Source organism: Ovis canadensis, chromosome 15 (assembly GCF_042477335.2).
Source record: "Ovis canadensis isolate MfBH-ARS-UI-01 breed Bighorn chromosome 15, ARS-UI_OviCan_v2, whole genome shotgun sequence".
In the NCBI taxonomy this organism is placed as follows: Eukaryota; Metazoa; Chordata; class Mammalia; order Artiodactyla; family Bovidae; genus Ovis; species Ovis canadensis.
The window spans coordinates 81,956,042-81,981,333 of NC_091259.1; the positions used below are offsets into that span (position 1 = coordinate 81,956,042).

The following is a 25,292-nucleotide window of genomic DNA, read 5'->3' on the forward strand; positions in this document are numbered from 1 at the left end:
ACAGCCAGTGGCTGGTGGCTGGAGTCCAGGCCTGCTAGTCCCCAGTGGGTGCACGGTGCCACTCACCTGCTGGCTTCCTCGCTCGCTGGCAGCAGCCCCAGGTGTCTACCAGGCTCTGTCTGCAGGACCTGTCCCCAGTTGGGGCAGGCAACTCCAGGGGCCATGGAGGAGAGTGAGCAAGAAAGAGGCCAAGGGCAAGACATGCCACCCTCCTGGGCAGCAGTCAGGGGAGCATGGGATCCGGGGTAAGTGGTGCGGGCCAGGCCGCGTGGCGGGACCTGTGAGCACAGGCCCAACTCGTAGCCAGCAGAGCAAGGCTTCGGGGGCCACCGTGGGGTGGCCCGGGCCCTCTGCCTGCCCACTCCCCAGCCCCGTTGGCCACTTGGCCATGTCCTCTCCATTTGGCATTTCTGGACCCTGGCTTCGGGCAGCAACTTTATTCAGCAGTGACCCACCCACATTTACAATGTCCACACGTTCACACAGGCAACTCCCCACCTTGCATGTGTTATATGACACAAAGGCTCTGAATTTCTCTAGTGGTCCTTCTATTTTAAACAGTCTAGACAGCAGCTTCCCACAGCAGTCAGGAGCTTCTGCTCTTAAATCAGCTCTGAAGTTCAAATGCAATTGGTGCTGTGACTCTGTCCATTATTTAACCTCTCTGAGCCTCAGTTTCTCATCAATAAATTGGGAAAGCTAGCAATGTTAGGATTAAAGGGGAACATGTGTGGAAAGCACTGACCACAGGACTCTTCCATCTCATTTTCCACCTCACGGGCAGCTTTGGCTCCAAGTCCTTCCCCCCTGCTGGGTCTCCCCATGCCTTCGCTCATACCCTGCCCTCATACACACACACACACACACACACACACACACACACACACCTGCCCTCGCCTCCAGATAAGGGCATTAGAGGAGGAGGAGCCTTGGGCTTCCACAGTGCTCCAAGATTTGAGACTCTGAACTTCCCCTGCAGAGGGCAAGAGTTTGATCCCTGGTCAAGGAATTAAGATTCCGCAAGTGTGCAGCACAGCCAAAACAAAAAGAGAGAGAGAAGGAAACTTACATTGGCATCTCTGCCTGTGAGTTGCTTGAGGTGGGGTGGGCGGTGGTGGTTAGAGCTGACCTGGAGAGATTGTTGGGACTGGTGGTGAGTCTGACACCCTCTTTCACAACTACAGAAGCTAAGAATCCCACGAAGGGGAGGATGTGCCTGAGTGCTCAGGGCAAGTTAGCTCCATGTTGGGGCTGGAACCCAGAACTCCTGCCTGTGGATCCAAGGGGTCCAATGCTGCCACCTCCTCCTGGGAGGGAGGACGCTCCCCGCCCCCCGCCACTGCCATGTTAATTGAGGGGATGGCCTACTTCTCTCATTAGGTTTTAGGGAGTGCGGGCTGGGATGGAAATGAGAGGGTGGAGGTTGAGTGTCCCGCCTATGAGCTTCTTCATCAGTTAGGGGAGGAGGTGGAGGCCCAGAGAGGCCGAGACACATCCATCATCCAGATGGGGGTTGAAGCAGGGGCCACAGGCGGCCATGGTGAACCTGGAGAAAGCCACAGCTGCAGAGAGGCTGCCAGAACGGTCTCCACGGTCACCTCTTTCCTGCAGCCATTCATTTAGCTCTCCATCATACCCTTATTGGGAAAAGCTGAGAACACCACCCCTCCTGGGGAATTCGCCCCCACCCTCCAGCCCGCCCCAGTTCTCATGTGCCGTCTGGTGACATTAGCTCACCAGCTTGCAGCGAGCTAATGACATTTGCATTTTGCTGGCTGGTGAAATGTGGGCTGGGTTGTGGGGAGCCAGTGGGTAGGTGGGGAGTTGCAGCCAGCAGGGAGAGGCAGGTACACTGGGCTCGGGCCCCACACTGGGCTGTGAAGGGGGAGACAGGGATGGACAGTGGGAGCTGAGATCATGAATCACCGGCAACATCGAGAGATTTTTTTGTCTAAAGACTTGCCAAGGGCACAAGGCACCTCCCAAGTCCAATGCTCCGACTCTCACAGACCCTGCTCTGGGTCGCCTCCCTAGCTTTTTGGGGTGATGGCTATGAGCCAGATGCTCTGCCATGGCCCCACAGACTTAGGAGAGTCGTTTTCACTCCCTGCAATCCTTCAAGAGAGATGCTACTTGTTTTCTTGTTCTGCAGACTAGGAGGCTGATGCTCTGAGAGGATGCCTGCTTCCCGCAGGGTCTCTCACTCCTGGAAAGAGGTTGCCCCGACATGTGACAGAGGTCCATTTGCCTGCAAGCCCAAGCTCCCAGCCACCGTGAGCACTAGCTCCCATAGCTTGTCCAGGCTTGGACGCAGCCAGAGAACCACTCTCCATTCAGGCCTGTGAGCAGCATTCATCTGTCAGGCCGGGAGCAGAGCCCACGCTGCTCCAGCGGGTGCCCGTCTGACAACCACAAGGGAGGGCATGGCCCGGGAGAGGGCACCCAGCCATGGGTTAGGTGAAACCTGCAGTTTCGGCTTCACTCTCCCACCAACTTGCTCTGTGACTTTGGGCAAGTTGCTGCCCCTCTCTGGGTCGGTGGGGGGGTGGTCTCCTCATTGGTAAAACGAGGCCATTGGTCTGGCTGGATGGAGCATCCCAGGAGTGTATTTTCACACGAGGAAAAAAAACTCTCTCCACCAATGTGCGTGAACTCTCAGTTTCCTCCCACTCACTCAGACATATAAAATGATGTTTCACATCAAAGCAAATCAGGAGACATTCATCAAGCCTCCCGCTCTGCAAAGGGCGCCGTGCTAGACACAGTGGGCGTGACGCTTGCATATTTCTATTCAGGACGTATACACACAGGCGTATGCATATCTTTGTGTCTTGGAATTGTTTGCAGGCAAGTTCAGCTGGGACCTAGAGGGTGAATCCCCAGTCCTGAGGCCCAGGCCCAGGCTTCCACCTGCCAGCCACCCTTCTCACTTTCTCCTCAGGGCCTGGAGTGCATTTTAAACAAACAGACCTTGGGCAGTATGAGCTGATGGGGTCCCCCACTAGCAGTCATGACTGGTTCTGCTTGTCTGTCATAGGTGGGCATCTCCTTGGCAGCCGGGGCTTGCAGGGACCAGAACTTCTGACACTGTCATCAAAGCAACGTGAACCCTTTGCATTTGAACTCCTAAAAACGTGGACACAATCTTTTCCCAGACTTCTCAACTCCGGCTACCCAGGTAAGGGAGCTCAGGGTGTTCAGCAGCTTTTGCTGCTGCTAACAGCAGCCGTTGGAGGACACCCTAATCATTCTTTATCACTGTATCTTGTATTCCCTTCGTTAGCAGGAGAGCCCAGTGGTTAAGGCTTTAAAATCGAACAGAGTTGGGTTCCAATCCTGAATCACCAGTTACTAGCTGTGTGACCTTGGGCAGGTTTCTCAACCTTTCTGTGACTCTGCTTCTCCTCAGTCAAATGAGAAAGAAAGAGCACCCCTCTCTTGGGTTTCTGGTGAAGATAAAATGAAGTAATATATGAAAAGCCCTTAGAACAGGACATGTAGTAAGCTTAGAACACAGAAAGCATTAGCTGTTACTAATAGCATCACTGCACTTGTGACAATCTGTAATTAACTCATTCTCATGTTGAGTCCTTGTCTGTCTCCTGCAATAGAATATGGACTCCAGAGGACAGGGTGGTTTGTCTGTCTCGTTCCTAGTTGAACCCCCAGATCCCAGCAGAGTAAGAAAGTGAAAGTGAAGTCGCTTAGTCGTGTCCGACTCTTTGCGACCCCATGGACTGTAGCCTACCAGGCTCCTCCATCCATGGGATTTCCCAGGCAAGAGTACTGGATGGGTTGCCATTTCCTTCTCCAGGGGGTCTTCTCAACCCAGGGATCGAACCCAGGTCTCCTGCACTTCGGGCGGACACTTTACCGCCTGAGCCGTCGGGGAAGCCGGCAGAGTAAACTGGCTGTTATTTGCTGAATGAATGACTGAGTGAGTGAAGCTGTTTTCCCTATATTATGCAGAATCCTCAGGACAATTCTTGAGGGTTCCTGCATTTATAAGGATAATCACTTGGTTGTATGTGATAAAAATGCAAACTAAAGTTCCTTAAGCAAGAGACAGGTGGATTTTTCTCTAAGGAAATTTCTAAGCTAAAGAGATCCTTTGACACAAAAACATTAGGGACCCGAGTTCCTTTTGTCCTGTGGTGGTATCCATCACTTGTCTACATGACCCACGAGGGCCCGTGACAGTCTCTCCATTCTGGTTGGCAAGAAGGAAGAGATCGGGAAACGAGACGGTGCCCCTTCCTTTAAGAGGGTGCGCGCATCACTTCCTCTCAGGTCCCATTGGCCGGAATGGAGTCCTGCGGCACAATTAGCTGCAAGGGAGGCTGGGAGTTAGAGTCTTTATTCTGGGGGATTATCTGTCCAGTTATAATTCTATTAAAAAGAAAGGAGGGGGAACGGACTTTTGGACTCTGTGGGAGAGGGAGAGGGTGGGATGATTTGGGAGAATGGCATTGAAACATGTATACTATCATGTAAGAAACGAATCGCCAGTCTGTGATTGATACAGGATACAGGATGCTTAGGGCTGGTGCATGGGGAAGATCCAGAGAGATGATATGGGGTGGGAGGCGGGAAGGGGGTTCAGGATTGGGAACTCATGTACACCCGTGGCAGTTTCATGTCAATATATGGCAAAACCAATATAGTATTGTAAAGCAAAATAGAGTAAAAAATAAAAATAAATAAAAAGAAAGGAGGGGCAATGGGTACTGAGGGACCCTCTGCCTTGCCAGATGATATGATCCCCCTTTTTTCACCCTCCATGCCTTCTTCCTCGCCCCCAGAAACCAGCGGTCCTTTTACTGCCTTCTTTGTGCCGTTTCCAGAACATCATGTAATGGAATCGTATAGTAGGTACCATTATCAGACTGGCTTCCTTCACTTTGCAATACGCATTCCTCCATGGCTTTTCATGACTTGATGACTCATTCATTTTTGTCACTAAATAATATTCCACAGAAGGCACCACAATTTGTTTATCCATTCATCTGTTGAAAGAAATTTTGGTTATTACCAGTTTGGGGTGATTATGAATACAGCTACTATAAACATTCATGTGCAGGTTTTTGTGTGGACATAACTTTGCAATCAGTTGGGTGGATATGTAGGAGCATGCTTGCTGAATTATTTGGTAAGAGTATATCTAGCTGTTTAAGGAACTGCCAAGCTGTCTTCCAAAGTGGCTGTTTCCCTTTGCATGCCCACCAGCAACGAGTGAGAGTTCCTTTTGCGTCATCTCATCACCACCAACTGGTGCTGTCAGTTTGTAGATTTTTGTCCTTCTGTCAGGCATGTAGTTCATGACCCCAGCTTAAAGTTGAGGATCCTGCGAGAGAGAGAGCAGCTTGCCCAAGATGATACAGCAGGTAAAAGATCGAGGAACTGTCCCCACCAACTGAGCCCAGTCGTACCCCACTGCCTCTGCCCCCAGTGGGTCTCTTTGAGGCATAGATCAAAGCCACGGGGTGACTCCTCCCACCTCGAGCTCGGGAGGGCCCTCATTGACTGTGCGGTATCTGTTTCTTGCAGCAGAACTGAAGTTCAGTGAACAGAACAAGGAGGGATGGGGTGGAGTGAATGGATCTGAGTCCAGGTTGGAGGGGTCTCATTAGATCACCCAAACGAGACCCCTAGGTGGGGCAGCGGACACAGTGGTGGGGTGGGGTGGGGTGATCAGTGAAGTATTAGTTTCTCAGTCGTGTCCGACTCCTTGCAGCTCCATGGACTAGAGCCCGCCCAGGCTCCTCTGTCCATGGAACTCTCCAGACAAGAATACTGGAGTGGGTTGCCATTTCCTTCTCCAGGGGACCTTCCCAACCCAGAGATTGAATCCAGGTGTCCTGCGTTATCAGACAGATTCTTTACCGTCTGAGCCACCAGGGAAGCCAGGCAAAGCCTGAACTGAGGTCAGAGGCTGCATCATCTGGAAGCCAATGCTCATTTCAAACCTGTTAAAGCAGGAAGATATGCAACGCATTCATTTTCATTTGTTTGTTTTGTTTTCCAATATCGTGGCAATCTGGGGCCTGTTTTTTGGTGTCCAAGTTTCAAGAGATGCCCAGGTCTGTGCCTTCTGCTTCCTTCCTTATGGGATTCAGCCCCTAGTAAGCACTCCCCACGTGGCATAGGGCAGCGGCCAGCAGCTCCAGGCTGACATCCTATTCACTGCAAACCCAATGAAAGGAGAGCTTCTATTTTCCAGGAGTGAACTAGAGCCCAGGTTGGAGGGATCTCACTAGATCAGCCAAACACAACTCTAGGTGGGGCCAGACAGCTGGGAACGCTCGGGTACAGATAAGCCCCACAGGCTACTGGCCTGTGCGTGGTCCTTGGGTCTGAGGGGAAGGCTAGAGCTGCTGCCCAGGTCAGAAGAACCAGTGACCGGCCAGAAGTGAAGGTCGGCTGCAGGGAATAAGGAAAGTCCCAGAGTCAAAGCGTATTGGCTGGTCTTGGGTCACATGACCACCTCTGACCAATCACTGAAGGAGAGAATGTGCTCATTGACCAGACTAGGTCAGTGTTGAGTGGTCTGTTTGGAGGTGTGTGTGTGTGTATTGTGAGTGGAAGGATTCAGCCTGAAAGTGTGAGAGGGCTGGTACCCCAAAGGGGAAACCCGGGTGCTATTTTCAGAAAAAGGAGGAAGGGATGCTGAGCAGATACAGCAACAGGTACTCCCTACTGGTGCTGTGGCAGGGGGTGGGGGCTGGTTTGTCATAAATCGACTCTTCCCGTGGCTTACAGCACCCAGGTAGCTTCTCTCTGACAAATGCATTCGGTTTCAATGGATCTGGTATCTGAAAGCCTCACACACACACACACACACACTCTGCAGGTGGCACTTCAGTTTCCGAAAGCATAGTCCAGAAAGCAAACATGTCCTAAATTGAGTCCTTGTGTTCCCTAGTAACCACCATACTATTTCAGCTACCACTTGAAAGTGAAAGGCACTCAGTCCTATTCAACTCTTTGCGACACCATGAACTACATATAGTCCATGGAATTCTCCAGGCCAGAATACTGGAGTGGGTAGCCTTTCCCTTCTCCAGGGCATCTTCCCAACCCAGGGATAGAACCCAGATCTCCCGCATTCCAAGTGGATTCTTGACCAGCTGAGTCACAACAGCTACCACTTACCTGGAGGCTTTGGGTTGCCCTTCCCTTGCTGGGAGGGACTTTGGCTTTCTTTTCGCCACCCCCACTCCCTCATCGCTGGGGGAAGTTTCTTGAGCCACTTTAGCATTTGTGTGTGTGCGGGCTAAGTGGCTTCTGTCGTGTCTGACTCTGTGTGACCCTATGAACTGTAGCCCACCAGGCTCCTGTGTCCATGGGATTCTCCAGCCAGAATATTGGACTGGGTTGCCATGCCCTCCTCCAAGGGATCTTCCCAACCCAGGGATCGAACCCGTATCTCCTGCATTGCAGGCAGATTCTTTATGGCTGAGCCACCAGGAAGCCCACTTTAGCATTTATTTACCCTAAATGGCCTCCCAGAAGACCTGGCCTATGACAGCCCTCCCCTCAACCACCTCCTCCCTGGGGCCTCTCAGAGGGATGGGAGAGGAGAGGAGGAGGTCACTGGTTGAGCTGGAGGGGCCCCAGGAGTCCCTGGGTTTGCAGGTCAGCCTCATAGCCCCAGCTGACGTCCACCGTGGAAGCTCTGTTATGCATTTATGGTACGGTGTATGATTTCATTTGAAAAAAGATTGCTCTGCAGAAAAAAGATGGAAAACCACAGTGTTTGATGCTGCCTCCCAGGCAACTGTGGCCAAGTGCTTTTTAAGATCTGCCCTTCTTTGATTTCGGTCAACCACAAACCTCCTGGCCCTGTACCCGTGTCTCTCTCTCTCTCTCTCCATCTCTTTCCCCTGTGAATTCTGCAGCTCTGACTCACCGCACAGACCGACTCAGCGTTCAGCACCACCCTGCCTTATATGGGATACTCACTGCTCTTGGGTCAATATGTATTAATTCATTTCTACAGCCGTTCTCTTTTGAGCTCCTACTGGGTTCCAGACACTGTTTATTTGCTGGGGATTAGGAGTGGGCAAAGTCAAAAGGTCCCTGCCCTCAAGGATCCCTTCCATCTCCTCTGTGAGATCCACTGAGGGCAGGATCTTTCCTCTGGGTTTTTTGCCCCCAACCCCTCATACAGTGTCTCATTCAATGCCAAACTGTAGTGGGACTTGGCGGATGTTTGTCACAATTATCTTCCACTTTATTTTTTAAAGCCCCCACTTATGACTGATGCTGCACTGGAATGATTTGGTCCTCACCCTCTAGGACTGAGAGTTTAAGATGAAGCTGGCGATGGGCCCTGAAGAGGAAGGAAGGTTAGAGAACTGTATGCAAACACGGCCAGGGGTGTGCCTGAGTCAAGAGTAGGCCAACCTCTCCACTCCCAGCCAGCGCTGGGGGCCCTGCTCCGAGCCACCTGCTAATAAGGGAGATAGACATGAAAGTAAGTCCTGTCATTTGAGGTGGAGAATGGGAGGGTTTGGAGTAGAAATATGAAGGAAGGCTAGGAGGTTCAAAGACGAGTTCAGGCAGACTCTGCTGGGTGGTGATAGCGGTGGGAAATCAGGGGAAAGCAGTGTATTTGATCTGGGCTTTGAAAACTGGGTAGGACATGGGACAGGCGAAGACGTCGGGGGGAGGGCTTTCTAGGAGAAAGAACAGGGAGAGCTGAAGCCTGCAGGCAGGAGCTCTGCAGCTGGGAAGACTGTACCAGGCAGGAAGTGAGGTGAGGGCAGTCAGCTTCTTCTGCACAGTCCTCCAGGCCTGGCCACGCAAGGCCGCCTTAAACCACAGGCTGAGTTTGGAGCTGAGTGGCTCTTCTATTTTCTCCTTTTCCCTTCCATGTCCAGGAGAGGGAGTTTTGGAGGGGCCCTTTAGAAGAGACAGTGCTGCACACTGACCAAGAATAATTAATCTTCCCATCACAAGGTTCTTTGCAGAACTTCGGAACCATGATCAGGGACAGCAAGCAGCCAGCCTAGTGGCTGCTGAAGGTAGGGGCGCTCTCAAGTTCTTGGCCCAGCTGTGCTACTGAGGACCTCAGCCTCGCTGCTGTAGTTTTGCTTTGTAACATGAGGGGTGAGACCCCTTCCAGCTTTAAGCTTGTATTCTGAGTCAGAATAATATTCTGGCTGCAGACCCCAACTCTGCTACTGGTACAGGCTTGGCCCTCTGAGCCTCAGTTTGCTCATCTACAAATTAGGGCTAATAATACTCTGTGTCTCACAGGACTGATGTGAAGATGCAATGAAATAGCTAAGTGAGATAATGTGCTTGATAGCACACCTGCCAGAGCTCAGTACTCGTGATGTAGCACTGATGCTATTGGCGTTAACATTATTTATATTTTCAGTTGTACAACTCTGTGGGAGGAATCCTCAACAGACTCTTTGTCTAGGTGCCTGAAAGGCAGCCTATGTCCATGTTCCCAAAAACTGGGTGGTGGGGTCAACGGTCACACCTCTCCCATCTCCAAACGGGGACATAGCTGCCTTCCTCAAAATCACAGTCATTCATTCATCCATCAAACATGCCGTGTTCCGGGGTCTCTGAGAGGCGCATAGGATCCTGTTGATCTTGTTGAATGGGGCACCCACGCTGCCTGCTCTCAGCAGCTCAGACTGTGCTTGGGGCAGTCTCTGCCCTCCAGCTGGCCCCGTCGATACCACTGGCCAGAGGAGCTCATGGCAGCATAAATGCACTCAAGTCTGCAGGTTGGAACCTGGGGAGAAATCCCATCCTGCCTCCTGCAGTTCCTGGAGCTTTACATGACTGATGGATGAAATGCCACGGAATCCGCCACATCTAGCTGGTCTGGTGTATGCATGGACTGGATTGCCAAGACCAAGCTTGGCATTAGGCACAGGAAGGCATTTGGGAGAGAAAGGCCGGCAGCGGGCCTGGGTTACAGGGCTGTGTTCTCCTCTCACTGCCTGTAATGCTTGTTTGGGTCCCAGATTGCAGGGTTCGGGGTCCTTCTGGAGGACACAAAGCTGGCAAGTTGGAGGGTGCTAAGGGCTCCTGTCTGCCTTGTGCTCACCCGATCCTCTGCTGGTAGCTGAAGGCATCTCACGCTCTCTGGTCCCCAGCATCTAGCACAGAGCCAGCCAGGCACGCCAGGCTTCAGTCAAGGGTTGGGGAGTGGTTGGACGGATGGGTGGATCACAGTGGATTCACACACACTTTCCTCGCCTCGGCCCAAATTTCCAAGGTGATTTGGTGATACCAGGTCCTGGCTTTGCTTTTCTTTGACAATTTGATTTGGGTTCCTGTGCAAAACCAGTGGTTTTCAAGTAGCAGAGTAAACACGAAACACAAAACAAATGGCTTTGGGGGCCTGCCAGTCTTTCAGCTTCAGTTGCAGGAGGCAGCGTGGTGTGTACCCTGATCTAAGGACGAAACCTGAGATCTGTCAGACCTTACATCTGCCTGTCAGACACGCGAGAGTTCAGACCCCTGCTGCAGGGGAGGGTAATCTCGGGCATGTTATTTAGCCTGAATCAAATTCTGTTTCTCATCTAGAAAATGATAATATTAACAGCTTCCAACTTGTAGTGCTGTGATGAGCATTAGATTAAATAATGGGTGTTACAACGTGGAGTAGCGCTCTGGGCTCATGGTAGATGCTCAAGAGAGGATGATGATGTAAGCTTCATCCTGAAGCTATTGTGGCATAGACTTCTCCCTTCTGAACACATTTTTGCCGAGTGCTTTGCATTGTTAAGACAAAAATTATTTTTGAAGGTTATTGCTTTAGAAGTAATACATGCTCCTTAAAAACTCAAGTGAAAAGATTTGAATATAAAAGCCAGTACCCCCCACCCACTGTCTGCCACCTTCCAGCTCTTTCCCTCCCCTTCCCCAGCAATATTCTCTTAGAATGCGGAGCTTCCCAAGCCTGGGAATTTTCTCCTTTTTTTTTCTGCCTCAAGGGCAGATAGACAGTCAGAAGGGGACAGTGGACAGCTGGCCATTGCATCAAATGGCCATCGGGGCCCAAAGTGCTGCGGTCAGTGCCAGTGGTCCTGTTGGAGCCAGGGCAGCCTGCGTGTCCTTGGCTCCAGTTTGCTCTGAGCCTTGAGGGTCTCCAGTGTTGTGTACTGGAGTCCTGGGGCGGTAGCCTGAGGGGTCACATTCCTATCAAGCTTGAGGTGGGAGGCTCGTAGACACAAGTCTGGCCATGTGGCCAGGCCCTCTTTTGTCACCGTGCCCCAGGGCTCGGTCCAGCCCATGCTTCCATGTTCCTAGCAAGACACTTGCTCCTTCCTGTCCACCTTCTGACAGTCTGCTCTCCCTTGTGTGTGTTCTCTGCTGCCTTCCAGAGGATTCTGATGCAAGATCAAGTTTGAGAACAATAGGCTGGCAGCCAAGCTCTAATACACTGTGGTGCGGTCACACTTAGAGGGGGTGAAGGAGCCCATGCTGGGGAAGGGGCAGGTCCTGGGGAAGGCTTGGATTATGAATGACTTAAAGGTGGACAAAGACATCTGTGTGTGACTTAGGGGAGGGGAGTGGATTCCTGGCAGAAGGATCAGCCCTTGCATTGATAGAGGCGTGATAGAGGCCCAGCATTCAAGGAGCTACGAGGGGTGCTGCTGGGTGTGGGGGAGGGGAGGGCCCTATCAATAGGCATCTTGTGCTCTGAGTTTGGGCTTTTCCCCAGGAGTGCCTGGGAGCCAAGGAAGGGTTTATGCAGAGGAAGGATGGTGAGGAAGACGGATGGTTGCCTGGGGCTCCTGGATCACAGCAGGGGGCAGGCTGTCTTCTGGAGGGCAAGGCTGAGCCTGCAGCGGATGAAGAGAAGGAGCCAGTGTGGGGCTGGGCTGCCCTGAGTCGTGGAGGAGCCCGGCTCCATTGCTAGAACATTCTCTCAGGAGAGTACGAGAGCCCAGGTAACCATCTCTGTCCCTGTCTGACTTAGGACATTGAAAGGCTGCTGTAACTGTCTTGGACTGCGATTAGTCTGTGCGTTCATGCCTCCCATCCCGTCTCCAGTCACTGTTTCTGGGGTGAAAGTGAAAGTGAAAGGCGCTCAGTTTTGTCCGACTCTTTGCGGCCCCTTGGGCTATACAGTCCATGGAATTCTCCAGGCCAGAATACTGGAGTGGGTAGCCTCTTCTTTCTCCAAGGGATCTTCCCAACCCAGGGATCAAACCCAGGTCTCCCACATTGCAGGCAGATTCTTCACCAGCTGAGCCACAAGGGAAGCCCAAGAATACTGGAGCGGGTAGCCTATCCCTTCTCCAGGGGATCTTCCCGACCCAGAAATCGAACCTATATTGCAGGTGGATTCCTTAACAACTGAGCAGAAAAGACTGAAGTGCCTTCTGTACATCTGGGATCTAGGTCCAGAGGGAGGCACCAAGAGAGGGAAGAGCAAACAGAGATCCCCTCTGAGGGTGGAGCAGAGTAGAGGCTGAGGAGGCTGGAGGGCCCTGAAATGGATGACGGTGTGTGTCTGGAGGGCCCCTGGCCTTCCCAACCTCAGTGCTGGCTTGGGGAGCCCCCTGAAGAGGAGGAGGTAGAGAAAGCCCCCAGCCCAGCCCCCTCCTCTGAGGCCCAGCCTCCCTTGCTGTCTTCCAGGGCTAGGCCGGCACTTGAAAGAGAGCCAGGGCCTCTCCCAGGCCTGGGGCTCCTGACTGGGAAGGGGCCTCTGCTGAGCTCATCCCGTGTTGAGTCCAGAGCTGGGAGGATGCTGAGTCCTCAGGGAGGCCAGATCCGAGTGCCCCTGTAGGGCAGAGGTGGGGCAGCTATGAAGTAGGTCTCTGGCTAGAGGGCCAGACAGGGCCCTTTTGCCCAGCTGGGCAGCAGCCTTGGGATGGCAGCTCCTGCTCTTTCTGCCCTCACTCCCAGGGCTAGTTTAGGATGAAGTGCTGTTGCCTGGAGCCCGGTGACGCTCGCCCCAGTCCAGCCAGTGTATTCGAGCATCATGTTAGCCCCAAACAGCAATCAGCAGTGGAGTGTGGCAGGAGCTCAGAGGAGCTATGGTTCCAGCTGAGGACGTACCAGCCAGGCCCTGCCCTCTACATCCCCTCCCCCTCCCTCAGGGGTTCAGAAATGGCCCAGGCTTTTCTACTTTCCTCTCAGTCCAGTTTTAACTCTCAAGGAAACTGACCAGCATGGATTTGTGGACTCCCAAGCTAAGTGGACTAGGAGGGCTTCCAAGGTCATCTGTTTTGACTTCTTGAGGTTAAGCCTCTGCTTACATACCTCTAGTGATGGGGAGCTCACTAATAACCAGAAATCTGCCTTCATTCAGATTGCTTTGAAAGTTATTCTCCTGCTGGACAAAGATCTTGGGTTCAGATCTTGCTTCTGCCACTTCCTGTGCAGTCTCAGGCAAGTGACGTAGCTTCCATCGCTCTGGTTTTCTTTTATGTTAAATGGGTCTGATAAATATTGCTGCGTAGTTGCTCAGTTGTGTCCAACTCTTTTGCAACCCCATGGACTGTAGCCCACCAGGCTCCTCTGTCCAGGGGATTTCCCAGACAAGAATACTGGAGTGGGTTGCCATTTCCTCCTCCAGGGGATCTTCCCTACCCGGAGATTGAGCCTGTGTCTCCTGAATTGGCAGGCAGATTCTTTACCACTGAGCCACCTGGGAAGCCAAGGTTTGATAAATACTGACTTCTCACTTATATTTAAACTAGACAGCTTTACAACCATAAGCAAGTCAGATCTGTCCACAGTGCATAGGTCTGGTGCCCAGATAAGACTTCGCTGTGGGTCTGCAGGTCCCCAGCCAGTCACATCACCAGGGTGAATGCCCACCCTCCCCAGCATATAGTAGGTGCTCAGCAGATAAAGGGTTGCGTCTTCTCCTCCCTCAAGTGGACCCAGCAGTGCCTTAAGACAAGGCCAGGCCAAGTCCTTGGCTTTTATCCTAACTCAGAGACCCAGAACCACAAGATGCTCTGAGCTGCCACACAGCACTGGTCTCTGAAGTCTTCCGGGAGGCCAGTCTCCTACAGAACTCTGGATTCCTCAACCTTCTGCAGAGCCACCTCCTCACATCGCCTGAGGGTCTCTGCAGGCTTTTAGTGAGGTTGGCCAGTGGGTCTGTTTCATTTCCTCGCATTTTACACAGCAAAAGATAACAAGGAAGTACTCAAGGGAAGCCACAGGTGGAGGAGACGGGAGGTGACCTCAGGGCTCCTGACCTCTGACCTCAACCTGCTACCACCATGCTTCCTGGGGGCTGTGGACATCACCGTCCACCACACCGCTGGTTCCTCTGGAATCCTGTGTTATTGGTGACTGTTTTGGCTTTGTTTTTAACAGCTTTATAGAGCCAAAATTTATGCACCATAAAATCCTCTCACGTTAAGGGTATGATTCAATGATTTGTAGTAAATTTATGAAGTTCTATAGCCATCACTACAATCTAATTTTAGAATATTTCCATCACCCTCCAAAAGAAACCTGGTTCCTATTTTCTGTCAGTCCCTGTTCCCGCCCCCTGCCCCAGGCAACAACCAATCTACCCTCTGTCTCTGTAAATTTTGCCTTTTCTGGACATTTTTTATAAAGGCAATCATGCATTGTGTGGACTCCTGTTTTTCATAGCCTGGTGGAGGTGGGTGGAGACCATGTCCACTCTTTCCATAGCCGGCCAAGGCCAAGTCGTAAGTGTGATTTTAGAGAGTTGTAAGAACTCATAAGGACACTGCTGAGTACAGTCTTTATTTCAGTGCAAACAAGAAATCCTCCGACCCCGATCCTACACTCAGACTCTGACATCTGCTTGAATACACCCAGTGCCAGACAGCTTACTACCTCCGCCACCTTACTGCCTTCCCAGAGACTGAAGGAAATTTGCATATCCTGATCACAGGCCTAGTGCCAGTGGCCCATACACCATATTGTATAGCCAGATATTATTGATATCTTTCATCTTTGGTTTCATCCTCTGAGATGAAATCATTTTACAGCTGAGGAAATTGTAGTTCAGAGGGATTGAGGCACTCCCCCAAAGGCAGGAAGTGGCAGATACCAGGATTTAAACCCTAGGCCTCTCTGACTTCACAGAGATGGGAGATGCGTATCACTGTATCAAGATGAACTGTGTCTCCCTATAACTGTCCCATGTCATTTCTAGTTTTGCCCGTTAGACTCATGCGTGCGGGCGTGCTAAGCCACTTCAGTTGTGCCTGATTCTTGGCAACCCCATGGACTGTAGCCTGCCAGGCTATTTTGTCCATGAGAGTCTTCAGGCAAGAATACTGGAGTGGGTTGCCATGCCCTCCTTGAGGAAGCTTTCTCGACCCAGGGATTGAAGCCAAGTCTCTTTCATCTCCTGCATTGGGAGGCAGGTTCTTTACCACTAGCGCCACCTATGAAGGCCCAGTAGGACCCTCCCATGCCACCAACCTGGACATGAGGAGGTCAGAGGGAGAAGGAGTTAAGGAAGACTTCTTGGAGGAGGTGATATCTGAGTTGGGACTTGGAAAATGAGCAAGAATTAACAGGCAGAGCTGGTCAGGAAGTTTTTTTTCCAGGGACTCTTAAAACTGCTGTCCCTTCTAATATTTCACAGCTGCTTGAGGCTGGAGAGAACTATTGAAAATATCTACTCTTGCTGTTCATATTGTATGAAAATATCTTCTTGCTGTTTATTCTTCCCCAAACATCACTAGTAAATAGAGGTCCAACAGCAGTGCTTGAATACCTTCAGGGACAGGGAGCTTACCACCCGACCTGGGAACCTTTTCCACTGTAGAACTGCTCTGGCTCTAGGCCAGGCTGAAGATGATTTCCTGTAGCCACAGCCAGCTTGTAGTCATACAGGATGCGGTCAGCCCCTCTCCCTACCACCAGCCTTCAGATGCTGGGCATAGCAGGCAGGTCTTGGAAACAGCCTGAAAGTCTTGGCCGAAATGTGCCCCGTTCCTCCACCCATGCTCCTTGATATAGACTATCCATGCTGCTCGGGCCTAGCCACCTACTTCTGGAATGCCCAGCCCCTGCCCTTGAACTTGGAGGCAGGTTCAGGTAGAGTGTGGACTTGGTAGCCAATGCCTGGTTCACAGCCCAGCTTTGCCACTCACCAGGTATGACCTTGGGGCAAGCCCCTTAAGTTCACCAAGCCTCTTTGTCCATGCATCAAATGAGATTAAGAATAACATTACATTACATTAGTCAGCTAGAGTGGCCATAACAGAATAGAACAGTCTGGGGGCTTAAACAGAAGATATTTGTTTTCTCACAGTCCCAGAGGGTCAAGAAGTCCAAGATCAAGATGGCAGAAAGTTCGATTTATGCTGAGGCCTCCCCTCCTGGCTTATAGACTGTGCCCTCACGTGGCCTTTTGCTCTGTGTGTGCCCAGAAAGAGAGAGAGAGTTCTCTGGGGTCTCTTCCCTTCTTATGGAGACACTAATTCTGTTGGATGAGGGCCCCACCCTTATGACCTCATTTAACCTTAATCACCTCCCTAAGGGCTATATCTCTAAATAGAGTCACACTGGGGGAATTAAGACTGCAACATATGAGTTTGAAAGAACACAATTCAGTCCATAACAAGCACCAACCTCAGAGGGTTGCTATGAGATCAATTGGGCAAATGTGTGTAAAGCGTTAAGAGCAGTACCTGGCATGTGTTAAGGGATATGTTTGTGGACACTACTATTGATGCTGTTAGCATTAAACACAGGGAATGGGAGAATCTGCTATTCTTGCTGCGAGTCTAGACCCCGTGAAAACCTAATAAGTAGACACAATAATAATAGATATCTATATTCAGCCATAAAAAGAAGGAAATCTCAACATTGAAACAACATGGATGAACCTTGAAGGCATTATGCTAAGAGAAATGAGTCAGAAAGACAAATACTGTGCAATCTCACTGATATGGGGAATCTAGTGTAGCTGAACGCCTGGAACTAGAGATCAGATTGGTAGTGGTGGTTCGGGAAAATGAGGAGGTGTTGATTAAAGGATACAAACTTCCTGTAAGATTATTGAACTCAACAGATGTAATGAGCAACATGGTGACTATAGGTAGCCATACTCTATTGTATACTTGGAAGTTTTTAAGAGAGTAAATCTTAAATGTTATCACCATGTGCTGTGTGTGCTATGCTTAGTCACTCAGTCGTGTCTGACTCTTTGCGACTCTGTGGACTATAGCTTGCCAGGCTCCTCTGTCCATGGGAATTCTCCAGGCAAGAATACTGGAGTAGGTGGTTATCACCATAAAAAAGGTTTAAAAGAGAAAAAAAAGCAGCATCTATTTATATCATGCTTCTGTACCAGGCTCCATCGAAGTGTTTTATAGCGCGGATATAAACTTCATGTCAGCCTTGTGAGATAGATATTCTTAGTATCCCAATTGTGCAGTGAAGAGACGGAGCCACAGAGAGGTGAAGTGACTGGCCCCAGGTCACACAGCCATCAAGTGCCCAGTAGGTGAATAGAATTGATGTCATTATTTATTTGAATAGTATTTATTAAGCTTCCTGGGTGGCTCAGTGGTAAAGAATCTGCCTGCCAACGCAGGAGACACAGGTTCAATCCCTGGGTTGGGAAGATCCCCTGGAGAAGGAAATGGCAACCCACTCCAGTATTCTTGCCTGGGAAATTCCATGGACAGAGGAGCCTGGCGGGCTAAAGTTCATGGGGTCGCAAAAGAGTCGGGGCATAACTTAGCAACTAAACAATAATAACAACAGATTCGTTAAGGGTAATCTGACCATGCCGAGAACTCAGTCGCTGAACTCCAGGAATTCACAGGCTGGTGGAGGAGACAGACCCGAGGCCAGGTAGTGGCAGTGCTGTGTGCCGAGTACTCTACTGGGGCAAACCCAGGGCGCTGTCATGGAGCTCATAACATCACGTCTGTGCTGTGGTACCTAGCAAGGCCCAGGGAGACACCAGGGAGGGCTTCCTGGAAGAAGAAACATTTAAACTGAGATCAGAAAGAACATATCCTGAATACAGAGCTGGGAATGAGAGTGTGCAGCTGTGGGTTGTTGGAAGATCCATAAGCTGAGCATTTCCATTCTAAGATATTTCAGAGGTTCTTTGGTAGCCCAGGGTCTCTGATATCGCCTAGGCATCCTGGAGCAGTCCAGCTGCATCCCCTCACCCATTGAAACCTAGAGGTTCCATACTGGTTCAGGGAACTATATGGTAGCCCCTCAATTTTTTCTGGCGCTCAGGGGACCTGTGTGGTCAGCGCAGTGTCATAGCCCAGGGATCTGGACACTCCCAAAATCACTGTGGCAGCTTCTGTGGGTTCCAGATGGTTTGAACCTTGGGGATTCTGTGACAACCCCGAGGATTGTGTGTCGTCTCTGGCATCCCCTAGCCTTACTCTTTATGTTTTCAGAAAGAAGAATATGCAGACTCAGAGTAGGCAAACTTTTTGATGGGGGGGAAAGGAAACATGGAAAGATCTATACCTGGATATGCATTTACAAGACTTGTGCCAAGTCACTTCAGACGTGTCCAACTCTGTGCGACCCTATGGACTGTAGCCCGCCAGGTTCTCTGTCCATGGGATTCTCCAGGCAAGAATACTGGAGTGGGAATCTTCCCAATCCAGGGAGAGAACCCGTATCTCTTATGTCTCCTGCATTGGCAAGTGGATTCTTTAACACTACCGCCACCTAGGGAGCCCTTTACAAGAGTTAAAAGGGTGGAACATCTAAGGAGATGTGGCTAGAAGCCCTCTGCCTCCAGAAGCCTGGGGGATTCAAGGAGTCTGGATTCTTTAGGGTCTATTTCCTTCCGGAAAGCTGAAAATGAGCCCTCTGGGAGGTCTGCAGGAGCACTGTCCTGATGTGCAGACCTGTGACTTGGAGAGAACCAAGGACGCACCTGTTGCCTGGATACGCAGGCGCTGCTCCTCCAGGCCCTCCGAGCAGGTGCATCGCGCAGGGCTGTGGCTGTCCAGGGGTGGGGGCTGCACACTGCACTCATGGACACCAGTCCTGGCCCCTCCAGGGGCTCCTATGAGCTGAACCTTGCCAGACTGGCACCGCTGGGTCCATCCCAGCCCCATTCACTGCTCCCGGCCAGCTGGGAGATTTGCCTGGGCCTCGGCTCGTGCCTGTGGAGTAGGACTGATACTCCCCTCTATTTCACGGGGGGCTCGAGGAGCCGAGTGGGTAGGGGAGAGCCCTGAATAAAAGCACGAGGACATGGTCCTGCTTCCCCACAGGCACCATAAGCTCTGGGGAAAACTCCTTCACACCACGGGATTTCCTTGGTTTCCTCATCTGTAGAAAGCGGATGAGACGAGCTCAGTGCAGGACGCACAATGGTTCCTCAACCAGTGCCAGTTCCATCCCCTACTCCTCCACCTCCGAGAGGAGATGGGAGCCAGGTGCCCCGGGTGTGGGAAAGAGGGTGGTTTTTCGAGTGGAAGAGCCCGTCTGCCCCCAGGAGAGTCAGCTGCCTTGGTACCTCTGCCTTTTTCTCATCCTGGGCAGAGTCAACTGAGAGCTGCCTTTGCCAGGTCCTGGGCTAAGAGCTGTATACTCATGACCTCATGTAGTCCTCCCTGCAACACTGTGGATGGTAGTGTGGTAAGCCCATTATACAGACAAGCAAACAGAGGCACAGAGAAGGCAGCCAAGTTGCCCCAGGTAACCTGAAGGAAACAGGGCAAACCTTTGTATCCAAGTCTGTCTTGACTGCAAAGCCTGGACACTAATCACTTCTCTTCCCAAGTATCTTTCTAGAAACAGGCAGGGGAGAAAGGAAAACAGTGAGATGAGAAGCAGCTGGAGAACTAACTGGACATTTGGTGCCTGGGTGGGTTGACCTGGCTGGGTTGGACCCAGGCTGGCTCCTTGAACCCCTTGAAGAGTCCCTTCCTTCAGTAGACTGGACCCCTCCCCTCTAGTGGCCTGTTTTTAGAGAAACTGCCGGTGGAGGGTGTCAGAGCTTCTGGTCTGAACAAAAACCAGTTCTATCCACACTTCAGAGGTCTTCCTCTTGGCAGAAGGGAAACAGACATGGTAACTGAAAGAGAAGGGGATCTAGTGGCCCACTGACCCATTTTCCTTTTCCAGCCAATTGAGACTTGGCATCACACAGAAGGGCAGGATTCACTTCCTCATCCCCACTGTAGCCAGATCTGCAGTGGTTCTGGGATCCATGGGAAAGGGGGACCCCAGGAACCAGCCGCTGTGCTGAAGCCTACGTTCTCCCCCGTAGGGCTCCCCCAGCCCAATGTGGTCCTGAGAGCCAGACAGCCCAGCCCAGAGCCAGCCTCTCTGATGCCACAGCCAAATACCAGACCACTCATCGGGCTTTTCCAGGGAACCAGTGTCCCCAAGCAGAGCTGCAAGCCTGCAATTAGGAGAGCAGCAAAGGGCTTAACTTTCTCTGGGCTGCGGGCTTTTGAGTGGGAAAGATAAGCTTGGTCTGGATTAAGCTGGAGGGTAAAATAATATTTACTCTCAAACAGCACTCTGTCTCGGGGCGAGTCTGGGCCCTGGGGCTTCGAGGGATTGGGGTCGCCAGGAGGTCTGCCAGGCCCTGCCAGGTCCCCAGATGTCTCGCCTCCCCACCCACCATCCGCTGGGCGGGCTCCACAAGCCAGTTCCCTGCAGTGCTTGCACTCATTATGAAAAGAAAATGAGAAGAAGCTCTTATGTTCAGTGTGTTATTATCTGCAGAGCAGTTGGCCTGTGTAATTATCTCCTCCAATCCGTGAAACTACCTTGGGAGTTGGGCTTACTGACCCCCAGATAGATCCAGACTCAAGTCCCAGCTCAGTTACTAACTCTTGACCCGAGGGGAGTGACTTCATTTCCCGTGAATCTCAGTTTTTCACCCGTACAATGGGAGTGCTAATAGCTTCTTCAGAGTGTGCTCAGGATGAGGCACAGTGTCTATGAAACACCTCACCAAGGCCCCCGATCCCCGCAGCTTAATAAATGGTAGGTTGCTTTCAGAAATAAGATGATGCTACTGGTAAAGACCCCGCCTGCCTATGCAAGAGGTGCAAGAGACGAGGGGTTGATCCCTGGGTCAGGAAGATCCCCTGGAGGAGGAAATGGCAACCCGCTCCAGTATTCTTGCTTGGAGAATCCCATGGACACGGGAGCCTGACAGGCTACAGTCCATAGGGTCCCAAAGAGTTAGACGTAACATAAGTACCTTAGCACCTAGCACTGGTACAAGAAACCTCAGAGAGGTGAACTCCCAGCTTTTTTTCAGTGGTAAAGCTGAGATGCATGCTTAAGGCAATGAAGGCATGGCCTTGTGTGAGCCTGGCCTCTAGCCACTGAGCCAGGGAGGGGCCCAGGGCAGGAGCCGGGTGGGCAGGGGGGCCCTGGGAGAGGTGGCCTTTCAGACACAGCCTCAGGGTCCAGAGCAGGAGGAGAGGCCCCAGTGCTTCCTGTCCCCCATCCCCTTTGTGGAACAACAACCAGCCCATTCTCTGCTCCTCATCCCGGGCTTCACTGATTTGTGCCCCTGGAGGCAGGGAGAAGAGCACCCTGGCTCATTCCCGAGGAGAACAAAGCCAGAGGTCAAGGCCAGTTCAGACGGGGCAGGCTCTGGCTCCAGGGAAGGACAGGGGACTGAGAATGAAGCAGGGTCTGCACTGACCTCCTTCCCCCCTCCCCCACCCCTGCTATAAGAGACGCCCTTCTGGGTCCTGGTGTAACCTCAGCGCCCGTGACCTAGCTGTGAGACTGGTGGGGAGACCCCTGCCCTTCTCTGGGCCTCATCCTCTCATCTCCAAAACGAGGGTCTCAGAAATAAACAGAAGGTTAGCAGATGCAAACTAATGTGTGAAAGTGAAAGCCACTCAGCCGCGTCCGACTCTATGCGACCCCATGGACTATACAGTCCATGGAGTTCTCCAGGCCAGAATACTGGAGTGGGTGGCCATTCTCTCCTCCAGGGGATCTTCCTAGCCAAGGGATCAAACCCAGGTCTCCCACACTGCAGGCGGATTCTATGCCAGCTGAGCGACCAGCAAAGCCAAACTAATGTCTACGGAATGGGCCAACAGCAAGGCCCTACTGTTTGACACAGGGAACTACGTTCAATGTCCTGTGATAAACCTGGGCGGCCGAACAACAAATATGTATGCATAACTGGATGACTTTGCTGTAAAGCAGAAATTAACACAACATTGTAAATTAACTATACTTCAATAAAATTTAAAGAAAATGTAAAACTTAAAAATTTTTTAAAACTTAAAAAAAAAACTGCCAATGCTGGAGAAATCAAGGAAGGCTTCATGGCTGAGGAGCCATCAAGCAGGACACTGAAGGGTGAGAAGACGTTTTCTAGGCAGACAAGGAAAGAAAAGCTATTCCAGGCCCAGGTTGCAATACTTACAAAGACCCAGCAGCTTCAGAGTGTGGAGGAAATTGCCCCTTTGCAATGATTTGTTTTAATTAGATGAATAATACATGCTCCTAGTAAGAAAAAAAAAAAGTCACTGAATATAAAGAATAAAAGAAAAAGTCACTAAGAGGCAGTTAATGTTCGATACTGTTTCAGCGCTTTTTAATATGGTTAAGTAAGGGGACTTTAAACTCACTAATAAATGGAGAATCTCAGAGTCTGGGCAGACAGGGAAAGAACAAAGACCTGTCGTCTGGAACTGGAGCAAGAACCCGAGCCCTGCAAGGAGGGACAGCGTTTCCTGGGCGTGGGGGCTGGGAAGGTCACAGCCTGGGGGGGGGGGGGGGGCGGACGCCCAGGCAGACACTCGGGTTAGGGGGACAGCGCTGGTGCCTGCCCCCACGACCCCGCGTGGTGCAGGGCCTGCAGCGGGACCACCGGGGCCGAGGTGGGGAGGCCAGGCGAGGGTCTCGTGAGCACAGATGGGGCTCGTGGCGAGGACCAGAACTGCTGTTCCTGGGATGCCCCTGCCTCTGTCGGCTGGCAGAAGTGGCCCTCCCACTGCTAAGCAGCTGAGAGGTCCCCGGCATGGCTCAGGTGTGGTTTCCTAAGCTGTCTGGCTGCAGCCTGCGGAGGGGGCCTAATGACACTGTAATGTCACTGCTGTGATCTTGCCAACTCTTCAGTGCCACCTTTAAAATATGGTTCATCTTAATGGACTTGGAGCCCCTAGAGGGGCAGCAGCGGGGGATGTGTACTCAGGACAGGTGGCCTGAGCTGGCAGTGGTGGGTCAACATCAGCGCTGGCTGGTCTGTTCATTCCTCGACGTCCAGGTCCAAGGCCAAACTTGAAGTCTCTTCCCGAGTACCATCCATCTTCCCTGGACTCCTGCCTCATTTCTCCCAGCACCCAACACCAGAGAATTTTCCCCAGAGGCCTCATCCAAGGCACCTTATCTACTTGGCACGACTGAAACAGTTCATGACGGAGATGTTGGTCCCACCCCCACCTCCAGTATCCTATCATATCGGGCAGTCTGGGCACCTGGGATCCCTGGGGGGAGTCGCGCAGCCTTGAGGCTGGAGCAGGGGGACGCAGTGACCACCTGAACCGTCGTCACCTTGGCTATGAGTCTAGGATGGAGTGTTCCATTTCCTTCACGGCTCCTGTGAAATCTGTTAACAGTAATTATGAAGTTATGGGGAATTCCCAGTCCTCCTAATTAGTGTTAATAGGGGCTGGGTGAGCTAGTCATGGGAAAATAGATGTCTTTGTTTGCGTTGTCGAAACTAGAGGGCTGTGTCCTGCCTTTAGATGTGATTCGGCTACGTTCTCTTCTCTCCCCCCGCCTCTTAGTCCTGTACCCGGCGCCGTGAATGTACACAGAGCGTGCTCACCCGCCAGCCGTCGTATTCACGGTGCACACAGGTACACACGCACACAGGTACACACGCACACAGGTACACACGCACACAGCTGCAGCAGCCCAAGATCCCAAGCTGTGCTGCTGGATTTGGATGCCGGATTAAGACATCATTTTGCAAAGCAGGCACCAAAGCCACACTCCCAGCCCTTCTTGGCAGTACCCTCAGAAGCCCCCACCCCCGCGCCAAACCCCCACCCCAGAGACCCCTCTGAGCCGGGCTCCCCAGATTAGACCGTATTAACAAACCATTACACATCCCAATTAGCATGGCGAGTGAAGCTGGCTGGCTGAGCAGGGTAATAACGCTCTCCTCTCTGTTAACAGGCTGAGGCGTATTTCCCCAGGAGGGAGGATTGCCCCCATCCCCCATCCCCCATTCTCTGTTGTGAAAAGGAGATCTGTGTGAGACTCCTTGCCATCTGGGTCTGGGGCCATCCTGGAGGAGGTTTTCCCTGGACCAGGCAGGAGAGAGACAGTGCGTGAGGGGCTGAAATAACATGTATTGTGCAGAGTGCTCTGTTGAACCTGTGCGAGCATCTTCTACGGAGGTGCTTTTTCAGCTGAGGTATGGGTACCCACAGCCCTTGGGGTATTCCTCCCCAAGCCAGGGTTTGCACAGAATCTCAGGACTAGCTCTGTGTGTCCTAGTGGAACATCAATGCACTCAAAGATTTGGAAGATAATACCGTGTCTTTTTATTAAAACAACTGTGGACATACTTTGCAGTCGAATGAAAAAAATATATATATATATGACATGAATATGTGAGGTGAAATAGATTTACAGGCAATGTTGCTCTCCTACTTTCTTCTCTGGGCTGGGTTCCCTGATTTCGAGGTGTGTGGGGATAACAGGATTCCTTCCATAGCCACTGAAAGAACTGAGGAGGGGAGAGTTTGCGAGTTTCTAAGCCATAGCACAATGCTCTGTGATGTTGGACAAGCCACTATACCTCTCTAATCCTCCCATCTCTGAGCAGCACTAGGGAACCGGTAATAACACCACCTCAGGGCCAGCTTCAAAGGTATGCAGCCTGGGCAGTGGCCCAGCGCCCCGCACTTGGTTTCAGGCTACGCTGTTGCCATCTTGTAAGTCATAACAACTTTTGAATGAGACACCCTCACTTTCACTGGGCCTCACAAATTACGTAACTGGTCCTGCGTCTTCCGATACTGTTTTAGCAAGAGTCAAATCAGAGTCGTGTGAAAGAGATTTATTCCTGCTTGCCTCTCTCCCTTTTTTCCTTTCTTCTTGAAATGTCCATGAGCCCTGCTTCTGTGGCAGGTACTCTGTCAGAGGCTGGGATTCAGCCATGAAGCCGACGAACAAGGTTGCTGCCTTCCTGCATTCAAGGGAAAGGGACAGAAGACAAATAACCGCACGAGAACTTTGTTGGAGATGAGCGTCAGCAAGGAGATAGATGGTGACTGGTTGTTCTTGTTCGGTCACTCAGTCACGTCTGACTCTTCGTGACTCCATGGCCTGTAGCACGCCAGGCTCCCGTGTCCTTCACCGTCTCC

At 51.6% G+C, this 25,292-nt stretch overlaps 1 protein-coding gene across 12 annotated transcripts in view; it reads left to right on the forward strand.

Annotated features, from left to right (window-relative positions):
- Positions 1 to 25,292, forward strand: part of TSPAN18 (tetraspanin 18) — a 202,813-nt gene that overhangs the window by 132,053 nt on the left and 45,468 nt on the right. For 6 of the 12 annotated variants that reach the window (XM_069555516.1, XM_069555521.1, XM_069555514.1 and 3 more), the window contains one exon: positions 3,038 to 3,178. The exons of the other annotated variants lie outside the window; for them this stretch is intronic. The gene's annotated coding sequence lies outside the window, so the exon portion shown is untranslated. The remainder of the gene's footprint in view (positions 1 to 3,037; positions 3,179 to 25,292) is intronic. 12 annotated transcript variants of the gene reach the window in all.